Source organism: Triticum dicoccoides, chromosome 1B, assembly GCF_002162155.2.
Source record: "Triticum dicoccoides isolate Atlit2015 ecotype Zavitan chromosome 1B, WEW_v2.0, whole genome shotgun sequence".
NCBI classification, from domain to species: domain Eukaryota; kingdom Viridiplantae; phylum Streptophyta; class Magnoliopsida; order Poales; family Poaceae; genus Triticum; species Triticum dicoccoides.
In genome coordinates, this window is record NC_041381.1 from 468,145,249 (window position 1) to 468,164,155 (window position 18,907).

The window sequence follows — 18,907 nt, forward strand, 5'->3', positions numbered from 1 at the left end:
TGCATCTTGATGCACTCTTGTGTGGTGAAGATTATTTTCCTCATGCTTGTCTTTACGAGGCTTTTGCCATCTTAATTGGTATCCCTCATCTTGATAAGGCTTTCATCTTCTATCTTCACCATGGGTTGTCGCAAGCCTTGTTGTTAACTCACATTTTAGTGAGCTTTTGAACCCATTTGCTTGTTGGATGTGTGTGGGGACAACATGTCATGCACCGTGTATCTCATTTACCCAAGACTATGTTGATGCTTTATGCTCATCCTTATATTAGTCTTCTCAAGTGCTTTGTCATGACTCACACACATCATTTTGGTTGAGCCTATTCTTAAGTTGCCTCTTTTACATGTTGCTCAACCATGTGCTTGTTGCAAGTGCTAGGCTTTGTTTCTTATATGCTCACTTGCACTGGTTGTGAGTTTCTATTGATTTTGGGGGAGCTATGATCCTATTTTGTGCACTTTGTATCCAATACAAATATTCTTATTTGTGCACAAATCATGGGGAGCTTCTCTAGTTTCTTTAGAACACTCCTCTTCTCATATCATAATATAATTTATTCTTATGGCTCATAGGATCCTTGGTCTAGTTGGTTCAGTTGATATCCTTTGATTGCTTGCTTCAATTGGTATATTTTGACTGCTTGATTGCTTGTGTCTCTCTTTGTTATGTCTTTGTGGCATATCATTCTTTAGCAATCTTTGTGCCTCAATATAGTTTGTGTTCCTCCAAGTATTTACCTTTGGGTATGTGTATTGCATTCCACTCTCTTATTGAGAAATACACAATTTATGGAGGACCACAATTTATATTGGCTTTCTTAGATTTTCGCCCATTCTGGCAATCAATGCTAATGGGGGAGAAGTTTTAGAGAGTTTTGTGGAGAAGTTTAGAGAGTTATCTCGTCTTGCTTTGGTATTGTTCCTTAGCATTTGCATCCCATTCGCATCCACTATTGGTTGTTGCATTGCATGGTGATGCATAATTCCTTATATAAACTCTCTTGAAAGTGATTGTCATCAATTACCAAAATGGGGGAGATTGAAAGAACATGCGGTGCCCCCATGTTTGGTTTTGGTAATTGATGACAATCTCTATGGACTAATGGTTGTCTTGAGTTACACCTGAAGGATTTTTCCATAGGCTTTTCTTGAAGTCCATGTGTTGGTTTCAAGGAGTTTATGAGTTGACCAAGGTGCTATGAAGGAATTATCGAAAGATTGGTCATGTGAGTGTTGAGCTTATTGCAAGCATGTCTTGAAGAAGAAGATTGTGTGATCATTCATGTTTACCTTCAAGACATCATCCAAATGAAGAGAGTTGGAAAGATTCAAGGTTGATCAAGACTAAGTCAAGAGTGAATCAAGTTTATCGACTCACAAAGCGTAGAAGATGTACCAAGAGGGATCAAGTGATCCCATGGTATGGTAAGCATTGTCCATTGTGCTTTGTGTACTAACCCATGGCCTATGTGAGAGTTCTATGTGGGTTAGTTATGTGTTCATGGGCTTGGGTCAAGAGGAAGATATCACTCAACCCATGGAGAGGATGACATCAAGTGGTGATCGTCATCAAGATTGACGTGTGCAAGTTCAAGTGGAGCATCATGAAGAGATCAAGTGCTTGAAGCTTGTCGTCCATTGTGGTGTCAATGGACTTGTGAAGATGTTCCGAAGAGTGGCTCACCCATAGTGGAGTATGTGGGAGCAATCATCTAGTCTTCATCGACCCAACGCAATCAAGAAAGGTGGTCCATCTTGAGGAGGACAATATCGTCATCATCTATCTCAAGTGGATCATGCGCAAGGGAAAGGTTTGCCCTTGATAGGTTTTCTATTTTTCTGATCTCATGGTGGTAGTTTGGAGACCGGGTTATAGGACCGATAGCTGTACTATCAAGGGGGGATATCAATTGAGTAGCTTGATCGTATCATTCATCGAGATCTCAAACCATTGCATCCTTGCATCATCTTTCTTGATTTTTATTTGTATTTTCTTTTTAGGTTTTAGAGCTTGTGGTTATCTTCGTGACAAGCTCTAGTTCATCGAAAATGGATTTCATATGCTTCTTCTTTTGCGTTTTCGGTGTTGGAGATTTTATCGGTCTTATTCGAGGAAGGGTTATCACCATTTTCTCATGGGCCTTTTCTATTTTCCTTATTTTTGTTAGTTCTATCAAGATTGTGTTAGCCCTTGTTGCTATCTTTCCAACAAACTTGGTTTCGTTGAATTCGGAGTCCGTTTGCAGAAGTTGTGGCAGTTTTGGTGTTTTGAAAATGCTGCGGCGGTACTACCGCGGATAGGAGCGGATATAATTTTTTACTACCGCTCCAGAGCGGTACTACCGCGGCTTCTACAGCGGTAGTACTGCTCCGGACCAAAAACTCGTCACAAGTCCAGCGGTGGTAGGCACAGATGTATTTTTTAGTACCGCTCGCAAGCAGTAGTACCGCTACCCTTTGAGGTAGTACCGCTACCCCTAGCGGTAGTACCGCTCCGTGCGGGCTGTGAGCATAACGGTTGGATTTTCCCCCACCTATATAAGGGGGTCTTCTTCCCCAATGGACCTTATCTCTTTAGCTCGTGTTCTTCCCCCATTGTTGACCTCCTTCGAGCTTGCTAACTCTCAATCCCTCCAATGATTCTTGCTAGTTCTTTAGGGAAAAGAGAGAGGAGATCTAGATCCACGTTTCCACCAATCACTTTCTCCTCTAAGTGGGGGGAACCCCTTGGATATAGATCTTGGAGTTCTTTGTGTTCTTCTTTCGTTCTTCCTCTCATTTTCCACCCTAGCATTAGTTGCTTTGGTGGGATTTGGGAGAGAAGGACTTGGGCACTCAGTGTGCCCTTGCCATTGCATTTGGTGCATCGGTTTGAGTTCTCCACGGTGATACGTGGAAGTGAAGTTTGAGAAGCTTATTACTCTTGGGTGTTTGGGCAGCCTAGAGCTTGTTCCTCTTGGATGCCTTGGTGCCCTAGACGGTTGGTGTTGTTCGGAGATCAATCATTGTGGTGTAAAGCTCCGGGCAAGCGTCGGGGTCTCCAATTAGGTTGTGGAGATCGCCCCGAGCAATTTGACGGGTACCGGTGACCGCCCCCAAGGGTTGCCAAAGTGTACGGGTTCGGTGACCGCCCCCAAGGGTTTCCATTTGTACGGGTTCGGTGACCGCCCTCAAGTGTCCCTTAGTGTAATCACGACATCTTGCATTGTGCGAGGGCGTGAGGAGATTACGGTGGCCCTAGTGGCTTCTTGCGGAGCATTGTGGCTCCACACCGCTTCAAACGGAGATTAGCATCCGCAAGGGTGTGAACTTCGGGATACGACATCGTCTCCACGTGCCTCGGTTATCTCTTGCCCGAGCCCTTTACTTATGCACTTTACTATGTGATAGCCATATTTCTTTGTGTCATATATCTTGCTATCACTTAGTTGTTTATCTTGCTTAGCATAAGTTGTTGGTGCACATAGGTGAGCCTAGTTGTTGTAGGTTTTGTGCTTGACAAATTAACCGTTAGGTTTTTTCCGCATTTGTTCAAGCCTAAACCATAATTATTCTAAAGCGCCTATTCACCCCCTCTAGGCGACATCCACAATCTTTCAGCAGCTGTGTCAGGACGTCGGACAGGGGAATCTATTTCCGAAACTGAGCGGCTGTTGCAGGAAGTAAGGAGGTGGTCACATGCGTGGTGGTTAGATCTGATGGCTATCAGACTGCTGATCCAACGGAGCTCCATGCGGCGGATGTTTCTAATACATCCACCAGCGGACGCGTAGCGGCTCCCTATTTATATTCGAGTAGATAGATAAATCTATGTAAATTTGTTGAAATCATCTACAAAGTTCACATAGTACTTGTTTCTGCCAACATAAGGCGACCGAAACATCTGCAAAACCCTACCCATCCACCTTCCCCCCTCTCGTCCGCCGCCCCCACTTTCCACTCCCCGCCCGTCACCACTAGTAGCCATGCCCCCACGTCGCCGAGTAATGAGCTACCCATATCAAATGCTGGAGTGTCGGCTGCAGCTCCTTGAGCAGGTCCGGGCAAAGCGCGTAGCCCCGGATCACCGTGGGGCTACCTTCAGACGCAGCGGATTCGGAGGAGGACTTGGAGGAGGAGGAGGATGTGGGGGACGCTGGAGACGCGGATCTGCACACGGAGTTGCAGGCCATTCTCGATTCCCTCCGCTCAGAGTCGGATGCGGAGGGCAGACGCTGTCGTCGGAAGGAGATGGAGGCGGAGCAAGCCAGGAAGTCGATGAGATGCTCACGTACATGGATGAGGAGGAGGATAAGGAGGAGTTGGAGCCCTCCTACACGCCTGGCCACCCAGTGCCTAGCACCAACGTCGTGGACATCTCCGACAACGAATCATAGCTAGTGTGTCATAGTAGTAGGTGTATTTTTTGCCTGGTTTGTATGGATCTAGGGGATGAAATATAAGAGACACGAATGAAGAGGAGGAAATTTGAGACGTGACTGGTCACTTTCCGCAGACACATACGGTTGCATTCACGGGTGTTTGAGGAGTCCGATTTTCCAAGTCTGGCTGTAGATGCTTTAAGACACATGCATAAGGGCATCTCGAACGGTAACCCACAAATTTCCTCCCACACCCATCAGCGGGTAGGGGCACCAATCCGTGGACATGAATGTGGGAGGACGACATCCAAGGCTAGCCGCATACATTTCAAACTACTTTTCAACAAACCGGATGCAATTCACGCAAACACGGTCGGATTTCATACAAATACGGCAGATTTCATTACATTTCGAACGAAAAAAGACCCGCCCCTAAATATATCATACGACATCGGCGCCCGGCATCGAAGCTCATGATCTCCTTCATCCGTCTTCTCCATGAGCACAGAAGATAAGACTGATGAAGTGAATGTGCGGTCTCCGGCAAGGAAGAGTAGAACACGGGAGACGGACCGGCCCACATGGGACACAAGGCACCGCGGCCTCCCATGGCCTACTCATCCTCAAAGGAGTCCACGACCTGTCCGTCGTCGATGAGGTCCATGATGGAAATGGTGGCGCCGACACTGTCTTCATCCCGCCGGACCGGTAGATGGTTCATCGGTGGTGCGTAGGAGGCACAACTGGCATTGTTCTCCTCCGCGATCGCCTGCAGCTGCACCTCCATGGAGACCGCTTCTTGGTGAGCGGCAGCTTGAGAACGGCAGCATCATAGATGGTACGCTGCTCTTGAAGGAAATATGCCCTAGAGGCAATAATAAAGTTATTATTTATTTCCTTATTTCATGATAAATGTTTATTATTCATGCTAGAATTATATTAACCGGAAACTTAGTACATGTGTGAATACATAGACAAACATAGTGTCACTAGTATGCCTCTACTTGAATAGCTCGTTAATCAAAGATGGTTGAGTTTCCTAACCATAGACATGAGTTTTCATTTGATTAATGGGATCACATCATTAGGAGAATGATGTGATTGACATGACCCATTCCGTTAGCCTAGCACTTGATCGTTTAGTATGTTGCTATTGCTTTCTTCATGACTTATACATGTTCCCTTGACTATGAGATTATGCAACTCCTGAATAGCGGAGGAACACTTTGTGTGCTACCAAACATCACAACGTAACTGGGAGATTATAAAGGTGCTCTATAGGTGTCTCCGATGGTGTTTGTTGACTTGGCATAGATCGAGATTAGGATTTGTCACTCCGATTGTCGGAGAGGTATCTCTGGGCCCTCTCGGTAATGCACATCACTATAAACCTTGCAAGCAATGTGACTAATGAGTTAGTTGCGGGATGATGTATTACGGAACGAGTAAAGAGACTTGCCGGTAACGAGATTGAGCTAGGCATTGAGATACCGACGATCGAATCTCGGGCAAGTAACATACCGATGACAAAGGGAACAACGTATGTTGTTATGCGGTTTGACCGAGAAAGATCCTCGTAGAATATGTGGGAGCCAATATGAGAATCCAGGCTTCTCTATTGTTTATTGACCAGAGACATGTCTCGGTCATGTCTACATAGTTCTCGAACCCATAGGGTCCACACGCTTAACATTCGGTGACGATTTATATTATGAGTTATGTGTTTTGATGTACCGAAGGTAGTTCAGAGTCCCGGATGAGATCAGGGACATGACGAGGAGTCTCGAAATGGTCGAGACATAAACATCAACATATTGGACGACTATATACAGACATCAGAAAGGTTCCGAGTGATTCGGGTATTTATCGGAGTACCGGAGAGTTACGGGAATTCGCTAGGGAGTATATGGGCCTTATTGGGCTTTAAGGGAGAGAGAGAGAGAGAGGCAGGCCGCGCGCCCTCCCAAGGCCTAGTCCGATTTGGACTAGGGGGAGGGGCGGCGCCCCCTCCTTCCTTCTCTTCTCTCTTCCCTTTCCTTGACTCCTACTCCTATACTACATGGAAGGGGGGGAATCCTACTCCCGGTGGGAGTAGGACTCCCCAGGGCGTGCCATAGAGAGGACCGGCCCCTCTCCTCCTCCCCTCCTTTATATACGGGGAGGGGCACAGCCCATAGACACACAAGTTGATCTGTTGATCTCTCCTAGCCGTGTGCGGTGCCCCCCTCCACCATATTCCACCTCAGTCATATCGTAGCGGTGCTTAGACGAAGCCTTGCATCGGTAGCAACATCATCACCGTCATCACGCCGTCGTGCTGACAAAACTCTCCCGTGAAGCTCTGCTGGATCAGAGTTCGCTGGACGTCATCGAGCTGAACGTGTGCTAAACTCGAAGGTGCCGTACGTTCGGTACTTGGATCGGTCGGATCGTGAAGACGTACGACTACATCAACCGCGTTGTGTTAACGCTTCCGCTTTCGGTCTACAAGGGTACATGGACTCATTCTCCCTGCTCATTGCTATGCATCACCATGATCTTGTGTGTGCGTAGGAAATTTTTAAAATTACTATGTTCCCCAACAGTGGCATCCGAGCCAGGTCTATGCGTAGATGTTATATACACGAGTAGAACACAAGTGAGTTTGTCATACTTTGGTTCGGCGGTATTGTTGGATGAAGCGGCCCAGACCGACATTACGCGTACGCTTACGCGAGACTGGTTCTACCGACGTGCTTTGCACATAGGTGGCTGGCGGGTGTCAGTTTCTCCAACTTTAGTTGAACCGAGTGTGGCTACGCCTAGTCCTTGAGAAGGTTAAAACAACACTAACTTGACGAACTATCGTTGTGGTTTTTATGCGTAGGTAAGAACGTTTCTTGCTAAGCCCATAGCAGCCACGTAAAACTTGCAACAACAAAGTAGAGGACATCTAACTTGTTTTTGTAGGGCATGTTGTGATGTGATATGGTCAAGACTGATGAGATATAAGTTGTTGTATGAGATGATCATGTTTTGTTGAAGTTATCGGCAACTGGCAGAAGCCTTATGGTTGTCTCTTTATTGCATAAGATGCAAGCGCCAAATAATTGCTTTACTTTATCGCTATGCGATAGCAATAGTTGCAAGAGCAATAGTTGGCGAGACGACCATGTGATGACACATTGATATAGATCAAGATTATGGAGATCATGGTGTCATGCCGGTGACAATGGAGATCATGATGATGCTTTGGAGATGGAGATCAAAGGCACAAGATGATGATGGCCATATCATGTCACATATTTTGATTGCATGTGATGTTTATCTTTTATACATCTTATTTTGCTTAGTTCGTCGGTAGCTTTATAAGATGATCCCTTACTAAAATTTCAAGGTATAAGTGTTCTCCCTGAGTATGCACCGTTGCGACAGTTCTTCGTGCTGAGACACCACATGATGATCGGATGTGATAAGCTCTACGTTCAAATACAATGGGTGTAAGACAGTTTTGCACACGCAAAATACTCGGGTTAAACTTGACGAGCCTAGCATATGCAGATATGGCCTCGGAACATTGGAGACTGAAAGGTCGAGCATGAATCATATAGTAGATATGATCAACATAGTGATGTTCACCATTGAAAACTACTCCATCTCACGTGATGATCTAACATGATTTAGTTGATTTGGATCACGTGATCACTTAGATGATTAGAGGGATGTCTATCTAAGTGGGAGTTCTTAAGTAATATGATTAATTGAACTTCAATTTATCATGAACTTAGTCCTAATAGTATTTTGCAAATAATGTTGTAGATCAATAGCTCGCGTTGTTGCTTCCCTATGTTTTATATGTGTTCCTAGAGAAAACTAAGTTGAAAGATGATAGTAGCAATGATGTGGACTGGATCCGTGATCTGAGGTTTATCCTCATTGCTACATAGAAGAATTATGTCCTTGATGCACCGCTAGGTGACAGACCTATTGCAGGAGCAGGTGCAGACATGAACGTTTGGCTAGCTCAATATGATGACTACTTGATAGTTTAGTGCACCATGCTTAAACAGCCTAGAATCGGGACTTCAAAGACGTTTTGAACGTCATGGACCATACGAGATGTTCCAGGAGTTGAAGTTAATATTTCAAGCAAATACCCGAGTTGAGAGATATGAAGCCTCCAACAAGTTCTATAGGTAAAAGATGTAGGAGAATAGCTCAAGCAGTGAGCATGTGCTCAGATTGTCTGGGTACTACAATCACTTGAATCAAATGGGAGTTAATCTTCCAGATAAGATAATGATTGACAGAGTTCTCTAGTCACCATCACCAAGTTACTAGAACTTCGTGATGAACTATAGTATTCAAGGTATGATGAAAATGATTCCCGAGCTCTTCCTGATGCCGAAATCGACGAAGGTAGAAATCAAGAAAAGAGCATCAAGTGTTGATGATTAAGACCACTAGTTTCAAGAAAAGGGCAAAGGAAAAGAAATGGAACTTCAATTAGAATGGGAAGCAAGTTTTCACTCCCGTGAAGAAGCCCAAAGCTGGACCAAACCCTGAAACTAAGTGCTTCTACTGCAAAGGAGATGGTCACTGGAAGCGGAAATGCCCTGAATATTTGGTGGATAAGAAGGATGGCAAAGCGAACAAGGGTATATTTGATATACAGGTTATTGATGTGTACCTTACTAGTGTTTATAGTAGCCCCTGGGTATTTGATACTTGTTCGATTGCTAATATTAGTAACTCGAAACAGGAGTTACAGAATAAACAGAGACTAGTTGAGGGTGTACTGACGATGTGTGTTGGAAGTGGTTCCAAGATTGATATGATCACCATCGCACACTCCATATACTTTAGGGATTAGTGTTGAACCTAAATAAATGTTATTTGGCGTTTGCGTTGAGCATGAATATGATTTGATCATGTTTATTGCAATACGGTTATTCATTTAAAGTCAAAGAATAATTGTTGTTCTGTTTACATGAATAAAACCTTCGATGGTCATACACCCAGTGAAAATAGTTTGTTGGATCTCAATTGTAGTGATACACATATTCATAATATTGATACCAAAAGATGAAAAGTTGGTAATGTGGGGACCCCGACTCATAAGTCAAGATCACCGAATGCACGTGTACAGTGATCCCAGAGATCAATGCTCAGTGAACACACAGAAGCTGAATAACCAGAGTCTTACATCCATACATACCGTTTTACACAAGTAGGACCATTATGGTCAAGTCTTGAGTGTATCATCGCAGCGGAAATCTTCAATAACAACTTGGACCCATGCCATCTGCCTTAACCCTACAGGCATTCTGACTAGGAAGCGTCCTAGCTCGCATGTCCGTCACCAAGGTACTCTTCATTTTATCCTGTTCTTTCATGCCTGGCCAATAAAATAACCAGTGTCAAGCCAATGAGTACTTTGAATGTACTCGCAAGCAACCCATGTTTTGGTTCAAGGTACAACAATGCATGATATAGGTAAATTTTTGCAGAAAGCTAGTTTTGAGTGCAATGACATGTTCAACAACTTGTAAGACATGCATCAGGAGAATTCAAGTAACCATGAGGACAGGTTACAGATATCAACATAAATAGAGTGGGCACCAACCCAACTTAATCACGTCAAGTCCTTTGACTTGACCCAAGTAGTTATCCAAACACACACACTGGTTTGTAAACATGTGGACGTAGCCCAAGAGCGGTTACCCAACTGTCCTTGACCATGGACACGGCTATTCGAATAGTTTTACACTCTGCAGAGGTTGCACACTTTACCCACAAGATCCGAGGAACTTCCGTGTCATCCACGACCCGCGATACCTCAAGTACCCGGGGTAAGCACCCGATCACTACCTTTCCCTAGACAACACTAACATGGAGTCCACTCGTTGCTCCGTATCCTCACGATGTACATCATACGAGACTCACTCGAGATCGTAACATCAGAGAGGGGACACAACGGTGTATCCGGTGCCTTGTGAAAACAGTCATGGCCGCCCTACCTGGCACGACCCCGTCCCGAGAGAGCGCACCAACAACTCTCCCATCACTAGTAATGTGGGCCCCAAGCTAGTATCGGTCTAGGTGATCAATAATGCCCTTTCCCATATAAGGGTAGAGTGGTTGCGCATGTAAGGTTGGAATAACGGTCGCAACTTAAACCAATCCGTTATGAAAACAACACACACTTGCCTCGGTACACCACTTCTTCATCAAGTGGTTACCCATCTCATCATCTCCCACGGGCATAAGTGGCACCCGACGGGGTTTTCGAAAAGTCCTTTGAAAACACTTTGTCTCCTTCATCATGCATATTCCCGTCCCTTTTGCGTAGCATCTACTTTAGCATCCTATCTACTCCCACCTGCATAACCCTCATAAGAAGGTAGGGTCATGCACAATGCAAGTATCAACGAGGAAGTACGGTGGCAAACCATCAAAGTGGTTACTACCTCAGCATGATTCCATTGCAACAACAATATGGTGCTATATGATATGCATAACAAGGGTTTCATAGACATGGTAAAAGGGCTGGTTGCCTGTTTTAACAAAGTCTTCGAGGTCTTCAAATATCTCCGGTCCAACTTCGGGCATTTCGTCTACTTCGTCAACTATCATCGAAAACAACCATAATAAGCAACACGACAAGGCAAGAATAAAAGTGCTCTAAAAATATGAGTTGGACTTTTATGGGACATCTCTGGTTATATGAAGAATAACCAGAGTGGTTTCCTTGGAATTGGATCAGTGGTTATTTCTGAACATTTTGATATGATGGAACCAAGGGGTTTATGGATTTGCAAGAAGTATCCAGAAATATATATTTGGAAAATGAGCAAAGGCACCCATTTAACAAATCATGATTTTAGAAGCATCTAGGAGTTGGTTTCACTGGATTTGGAGTTCAAATGAATTCCCTATGAATTTGCAAAGTTGACAAATATGAAGAAATGGCTCATTATATTGTGGGGTACATAAAGTATTAAGAAAAATGTTCATAAACTAAGTTATGAACTTAGATGCATCTAGGAATTTGAATCATGGCATTTGGATCAATTTTGAGCTCTCTGTGATTTTCTAAAGTTCATCACAGAAATGGAAAATGGGGTTTTGATAAATATTTCTGAAGGAAATGCTTCTGTAAAAATGTGACAATAGCACCATGTGGTAGGACATGATTTTAGAAACTACTAGAAATTGGAATCATCAAATTTGGAGTTAATTTGAATTATTGGGAGATTTTACAAGTTTTACAAAAAAAAGGGAAAGATTTTTACCCGAATGGGCTGGATCTGGGCGGCGACAGCACGCACAGGGCGAGATATAGTGCCGAGCGCACTGGGCCTGGCCCAGTCGCTCAGCCGCGCAGAGGGGGGGAGTGGCGGCGTCGAAAACGCTCACTAAGAGTACGCCTTCGCCGCGGGGAGACGGCTTCCGAAGAAGTCGTGTCCACTTAACTCGCGGGCCCAACCCTCAGGGTCGCCGACACATGGGGCCCACTAGTCGGGTTCATCCCCAACCTCCTACGCGGGCGCGTCGGGAGACAGAGGAGGCGAGGCCAGACGGTGCCGGCGCTCTCCCCGGTGGCACCGGCCATCTCCGTCTACGCCCAGCAGACCAGCGGGTCCAGGAGAAAACGCCGCATCCGCCAAGGTGCGCTGAGAGCGCAGGGGTGGTCGGACGTGGGCGCCTCGTCGACCATGGCGGGCGGGGCCGGCGATGAAGATGGAGCTCGACCGCATGGCCACGGGAAGGAGGGGAAGTAGCAGGGGAGAGTTCCACGATGGTCGTGGTGATGCCATGGAATGATGAGGTGAGGAGGAGGGGGCTCGGGTGGCGCGAATTTAAGCCGAGGCCGACGGCAAGGCTCCGGCCATGGTGGTGGATGGAGGGCACGGGGAGAGAGTTGGATTGGTCCAGGGGGTCACTGGGAGTGAGAGAGGCCGAAGGGGATCCAGAGATAGGCCTCGGGCGGCCTTATATAGCGAGGCCGTGGCTCACCGTGGACGTGGCCTACGGGCACCCGCGGAAATGGCTGCAGTGGCCACGGGAGGAGGCTCGGGGCTATCTACGACGTTCATGGGAGTCGAGTAGGGCGCCAGGAAGGAAGAGAGGGAGCGGGGCGAGCTCCGGGTGGAGCCACGAGCTCGCACGCGCATTGGCGGGCTCGGGCGGTTCTGGGCACGCATGGCACAGTCAGGACAGAGAGGGGAAGTCGGGGGCTAGCATGGTGGCGTGTTGCGGACAAGAAGGGGGGGCTCGAGGTGGTCGGAGGCGGTTGGAAGGGGGCGGCTACAGTGCGGGAGTGCACTGTAGCGCACTCCAGAGCGTGCATATGGCCGGCATGGCCATTTTTCTAGCGCTCTGGGCTTGGCCTCTAGTGTCTGGGGGCTCTAGGGGGAAGTAAACAAGTGGGGAGGGGCATAGGATGCCCTGGATAGCCAGTAGGAGAAGAGAGAGGTAGAAGAAGAGGGAGAGAGGGGCTGTCCAGGGAGGTAAATGAGGTGGTTTCACCCCTCAATCATTGATCTGAGATGCAGCCATTGTTATTGGAGGTAGAGGAGGACTTGGAGGGTCTGTGGTAAAAAGTGGAGGCCATGGAGAAGAGTGGAAGTGGTCAAAACAAGGGTTTTAGTAAAATGGCAGAAGGTGTTTGTTGCTGGTTTGGGCAAGAAGATGAACTCCTCTTGTCATGAGGCTTGACAAGGTCAAATGGAATGAGATAATAATAGGTTCCACCAAGGTTGAGTTCATTTGGGCAAAGTTGCCAATGCAACTTTTGTAAACCCTAGAAATCGGCAGAAATTGACTTTACAAGATTTAGTCATGCAAATATGTTCTCCTTGATGCACCTCTTGGTGTAGTGTCATCATTTGAGGTTAAGAACATGTCCACAAAAGTTGAGAACAAAAGGAGAAAGTTTCCAATGTAGAGTTGTTCATATTTGGTTCTGTACAGGAAGGGTTTTAGGGCACTTTGATCAATATAACATTTTCTCCAACTTGTGCCATTTGGTTTAGATGAATGATTAGACCATTTGAGCATGTTCACAAGGTTTGAGAACATTTGGACATGTTTGGCAATGTAAAGTTGCTCAAACTTCAAAATGGACAGAAATGGTTTTGAGGGGATTTCATCGGGTTATACTATTCTCCATGACATGATACTTGTCAAGATCATCAAAAATGTCATATGTGACGTGATAGAATTTTCTTGGAAATTTTGGAGAATATTTCCTTTGTAAATATTTCAAAAGCTTGAAATATCCAGAAAGGGTTTTTGAGGGATTTGACCAATATTTTGAACATGACCATGTGTTGAAACTCTTATATATGGACAATATATGTCCACTGAGTTTCCCTGATTTTTGTCAAATATTTTTAACACAATAAATAATTTTTCCCTATTAAAGACCATTTCTGGCCTTAAGAAAAAGCTTTCAAATAATATAGGAAAATAACCTTTAAAATTATATTTTTGTGGTTTATGGGTGTCCTATATCTAATAGGAGTCAAATATATTTTTGGAAAGATATTTACTGCCCTTAATTAAGTACTTGCAGTGCAAACCTCAATTTAGGGGTTTTTGGAAAACTAATTTTAGAAAATACTTTTTGGCCAAATTATTTTTTGTAAGAAAACACTATATTGCTCTATACGCATGGCATGATCATTGGGCGGAAGTTTGGGGCAAGGAGATGAAGTATAGAAGGTGGAGTTGTGTTGACTTTAAAGAGCACTTGAAAAACACAGAGAGAAAACCAACTCAAAAAAAGTCAAATAATGCAAAAGTTTTTGTCAAACCACATTTTATCATGATTTATCATCTTAAGTGTTGTGCCATGAAAATCAGGGTGTGACAGGTAATGATAGTGCAACTTATTTGTGGCACTGCCGTTTGGGTCATATCGGTGTAAAGCGCATGAAGAAACTCCATAAAGATGGAATTTTGGAATCACTTGATTATGAATCATTTGATGCTTGCGAACCGTGCCTTATGGGCAAGATGACTAAAACTCTGTTCTCCAGAACAATGGAACAAGCTAGTGACTTATTGGAAATAATACATACCGATGTATATGATCCAATGAGTGTTGATGCTTGTGGCGAGTATCGTTATTTTCTCACATTCACAGATGATTTGAGCAGATATGGGTATGTATACTTAATGAAACATAAGTTTGAAATATTTAAAAAGTTCAAAGAATTTCAGAGTGAAGTGGAAAATCATCGTAACAAGAAAATAAAGTTTCTACAATCTGATCGTAGAGGAGAATATTTGAGTTACGAGTTTGGCCATCATTTAAAAACAATGTGGAATAGTTTCACAGTTCACGCCACATGGAACACCACAGCGTAATGGTGCGTCCAAACATCGTAACCGCACTTTATTGGATATGGTGCGATCTATGATGTATCTTACCAATTTACCACTATCATTTTGGGGTTATGCATTAGAGATAGCTGCATTCACTTTAAATAGGGCACCATCAAAATCCGTTGAGACGACGCCTTATGAACTATGGTTTGGCAAGAAATCAAAGTTGTCGTTTCTTAAAGTTTGGGGCTGCGATGCTTATGTGAAAAAGCTTCAACCTGATAAGCTCGAACCCAAATCGGAGAAGTGCGTCTTCATAGAATACCCAAAGGAAACTGTTGGGTACACCTTCTATCATAGATCCGAAGGCAAGACATTCGTTACTAGGAATGGATCATTTCTAGAGAAGGAGTTTCTCTCGAAAGAAGTGAGTGGGAGGAAAGTAGAACTTGATAAGGTAATTGTACCTTCTCCCGAATTGTAAAGTAGTTCATCACAGAAATCGGTTCTAGTGATTCCTACACCAATTAGTGAGGAAGCTAATGGTGATGATCATGAAACTTCAGATTAAGTTACTACCAAACCTCGTAGGTCTTCCAGAGTACAATCTGCACCAGAGTGTTATGGTAATCCTATTCTGGAAGTCATGTTACTAGACCATGATGAACCTACGAACTATGAGGAAGCGATGATGAGCCTAGATTCCACGAAATGGCTTGAGGCCATGAAATCTGAGATGGGATCCATGTATGAGAACAAAGTGTGGACTTTGGTGGACTTGCCCGATGATCGGCAAGCCATAGAAAATAAATGGATCTTCAAGAGGAAGACAGACGCTGATAGTAGTGTTACTATCTACAAAGCTCGACTTGTCAAAAAAGTTTTTTGACAAGTTGAAGGTGTTGAATACGATGAGATTTTCTCACTCCTATCGATGCTTAAGTCTGTCTGAATCATGTTAGCAATTGCCACATTTTATGAAATCTGGCAGATGGATATCAAAATTGCATTCCTTACTGGTTTTATTAAAGAGGAGTTGTATATGATGCAACCAGAAGGTTTTGTCAATCCTAAAGGTGCTAACAAAGTGTGCAAGCTCCAGTGATCCATCTATGGACTGGTGCAAGCATCTCGGAGTTGGAATATACGCTTTGATGAGTTGATCAAAGCACATAGTTTTATACAGACTTGCGGTGAAACCTGTATTTACAGGAAAGTGAGTGGGAGCACTACAGTCTTTCTGATAAGTATATGTGAATGACATATTGTTCATCAGAAATAATGTAGAATTTTCTTGAAAGCATAAAGGAGTATTTGAAAGGAGTTTTTCAAAGAAACACCTCGGTGAAGCTGCTTACACATTGAGCATCAAGATCTATAGAGATAGATGAAGACGCTTGATAAGATTTTTCAATGAGTACATACCTTGATAAGTTTTTTAAGTAGTTCAAGATGGAATAGTCAAAGAAGGAGTTCTTGCCTGTGTTGCAAGGTGTGAAGTTGAGTAAGACTCAAAACCCGACCATGGCAGAAAATAGAAAGAGAATGAAAAGTCATTCCCTATACCTCAGTCATAGGTTCTATAAAGTATGTTATGCTGTGTACCAGACCTATTGTATACCTTGCTCTGAGTTTGGCAAGGGAGTAAATTTTTTGATCTAGAAGTAGATCACTGGACAACGGTCAAGAATATCCTTAGTAAAGACTAAGGAAATATTTCTCGGTTATAGAGGTGATAAAGAGTTCGTCGTAAAGAGTTACGTCGATGCAAGCTTTTACACCGATCCAGATGACTCTAAGTTTCAATCTGGATACATATTGAAAGTGGGAGCAAACAGCTAGAGTAGCTCCATGCAGAGCATTGTAGACATATAATATTTGCAAAATACATACGACTCTGAATGTGACAGACCCGTTGACTAAAAATTCTCTCACGAGCAAAACATGATCATACCTTAGTACTCTTTGGGTGTTAATCACATAACGATGTGAACTAGATTATTGACTCTGGTAAACTCTTTGGGTTTTGTCACATGACGATGTGAACTATGAGTGTTAATCATATACAGATATGAATATTGGTGTTAAATCACATGATGATGTGAACTAGATTATTGACTCTGGTGCAAGTGGGAGACTATAGGAAATATGCCCTAGAGGCAATAATAAAGTTATTATTTATTTCCTTATTTCATGATAAATGTTTATTATTCATGCTAGAATTGTATTAACCGGAAACTTAGTACATGTGTGAATACATAGACAAACATAATATCACTAGTATGCCTCTACTTGACTAGCTCGTTAATCAAAGATGGTTGAGTTTCCTAACCATAGACATGAGTTGTCATTTGATTAACGGGATCACATCATTAGGATAATGATGTGATTGACTTGACCCATTCCGTTAGCTTAGCACTTGATCGTTTAGTATGTTGCTATTGCTTTCTTCATGACTTATACATGTTCCTTTGACTATGAGATTATGCAACTCCCGAATACCGGAGGAACACTTTGTGTGCTACCAAATGTCACAATGTAACTGGGTGATTATAAAGGTGCTCTACAGGTGTCTTCGATGGTGTTTGTTGAGTTGGCATAGATCAAGATTAGGATTTGTCACTCCGATTGTCGGAGAGGTATCTCTGGGCCCTCTCGGTAATGCACATCACTATAATCCTTTCAAGCAATGTGACTAATGAGTTAGTTGCAGATGATGTATTACAGAACGAGTAAAGAGACTTGCCGATAACGAGATTGAGCTAGGTATTGAGATACCGACGATCGAATCTCGGGGAAGTAACATACCGATGACAAAGGGAACAACGTATGTTGTTATGCGGTTTAACCGATAAAGATCTTCATAGAATATGTGGGAGCCAATATGAGCATCCAGGTTCCTCTATTGGTTATTGACCGGAGACGTGTCTCGGTCATGTCTACATAGTTCTCGAACTCGTAGGGTCCGCACGCTTAATGTTCGGTGACGATTTATATTATGAGTTATGTGTTTTGATGTACTGATGGTAGTTCGGAGTCCCGGATGAGATCGGGGACATGACGAGGAGTCTCGAAATGGTCGAGACCTAAAGAATTATTTTGGAATATTTGTGATTTTTGGGAGGAAGAATCAACGCGAGACGGTGCCCGAGGGGGCCACGAGACAGGGGGCCGCGCCCCAAGGGGGCAGGCGCGCCCTGGACTCTCATGGGCACCCCGTAAGGCGGTTGACCCTCTTGTTTTTCCGCAAGAAAGCTAATTTTATGAGAAAAATCTGGCGAAAGATTCACCCCAATCGGAGTTACGGATCTCCGGATATAAAAGAAACGGTGAAGGGGAAGGATCCGGGAGCGCAGAAACAGAGAGAGACAGAGAGATAGATCCAATCTCGGAGGGGCTCTCACCCCTCCCACGCCATGGGAGCCAAGGACCAGAGGGTAAACCCTTCTCCCATCTAGGGAGAAGGTCAAGGAAGAAGAAGAAGAAGGGGCTCTCTCTCCCCCTTGCTTCTGGTGGCGCCGAAGCGCTGCCGGGGGCAATCATCATCACCGCGATCTTCACCAACACCTCCGCCATCATCACCAACATCTCCATCACCTTCCCCCATCTATATCCAGCGGTCCACTCTCCCGCAACCCGCTGTACCCTCTACTTGAACATGGTGCTTTATGCTTCATATTATTATACAATGATGTGTTGCCATCCTATGATGTCTGAGTAGATTTTCGTTGTCCTATCGGTGATTGATGAATTGCTATGATTGGTTTAATTTTCTTGTGGTTATGTTGCTGTCCTATTGTGCCCTCCGTGTCGCGCAAGCGTGAGGGATTCCCGCTGTAGGGTGTTGCAATATGTTTATGATTCGCTTATAGTGGGTTGCTAGAGTGACAGAAGCTTAAACCCGAGTAAGGGGATTGTTGCGTATGGGATAAAGGGGACTTGATGCTTTAATGATATGGTTGGGTTTTACCTTAATGATCTTTAGTAGTTGCGGATGCTTGCTAGAGTTCCAATCATAAGTGCATATGATCCAAGAAGAGAAAGTATGTTAGCTTATGCCTCTCCCACATAAAACTTGCTATCGGTCTAGTAAAGTAGTCAATTGCTTAGGGACAATTTCACAACTCCTACCACCACTTTTCCACACTCGCTATATTTACTTTATTGCTTCTTTATCTAAACATCCCCTAGTTTTTATTTACGTGTTCTTTATTATCTTGCAAGTCTATCCAA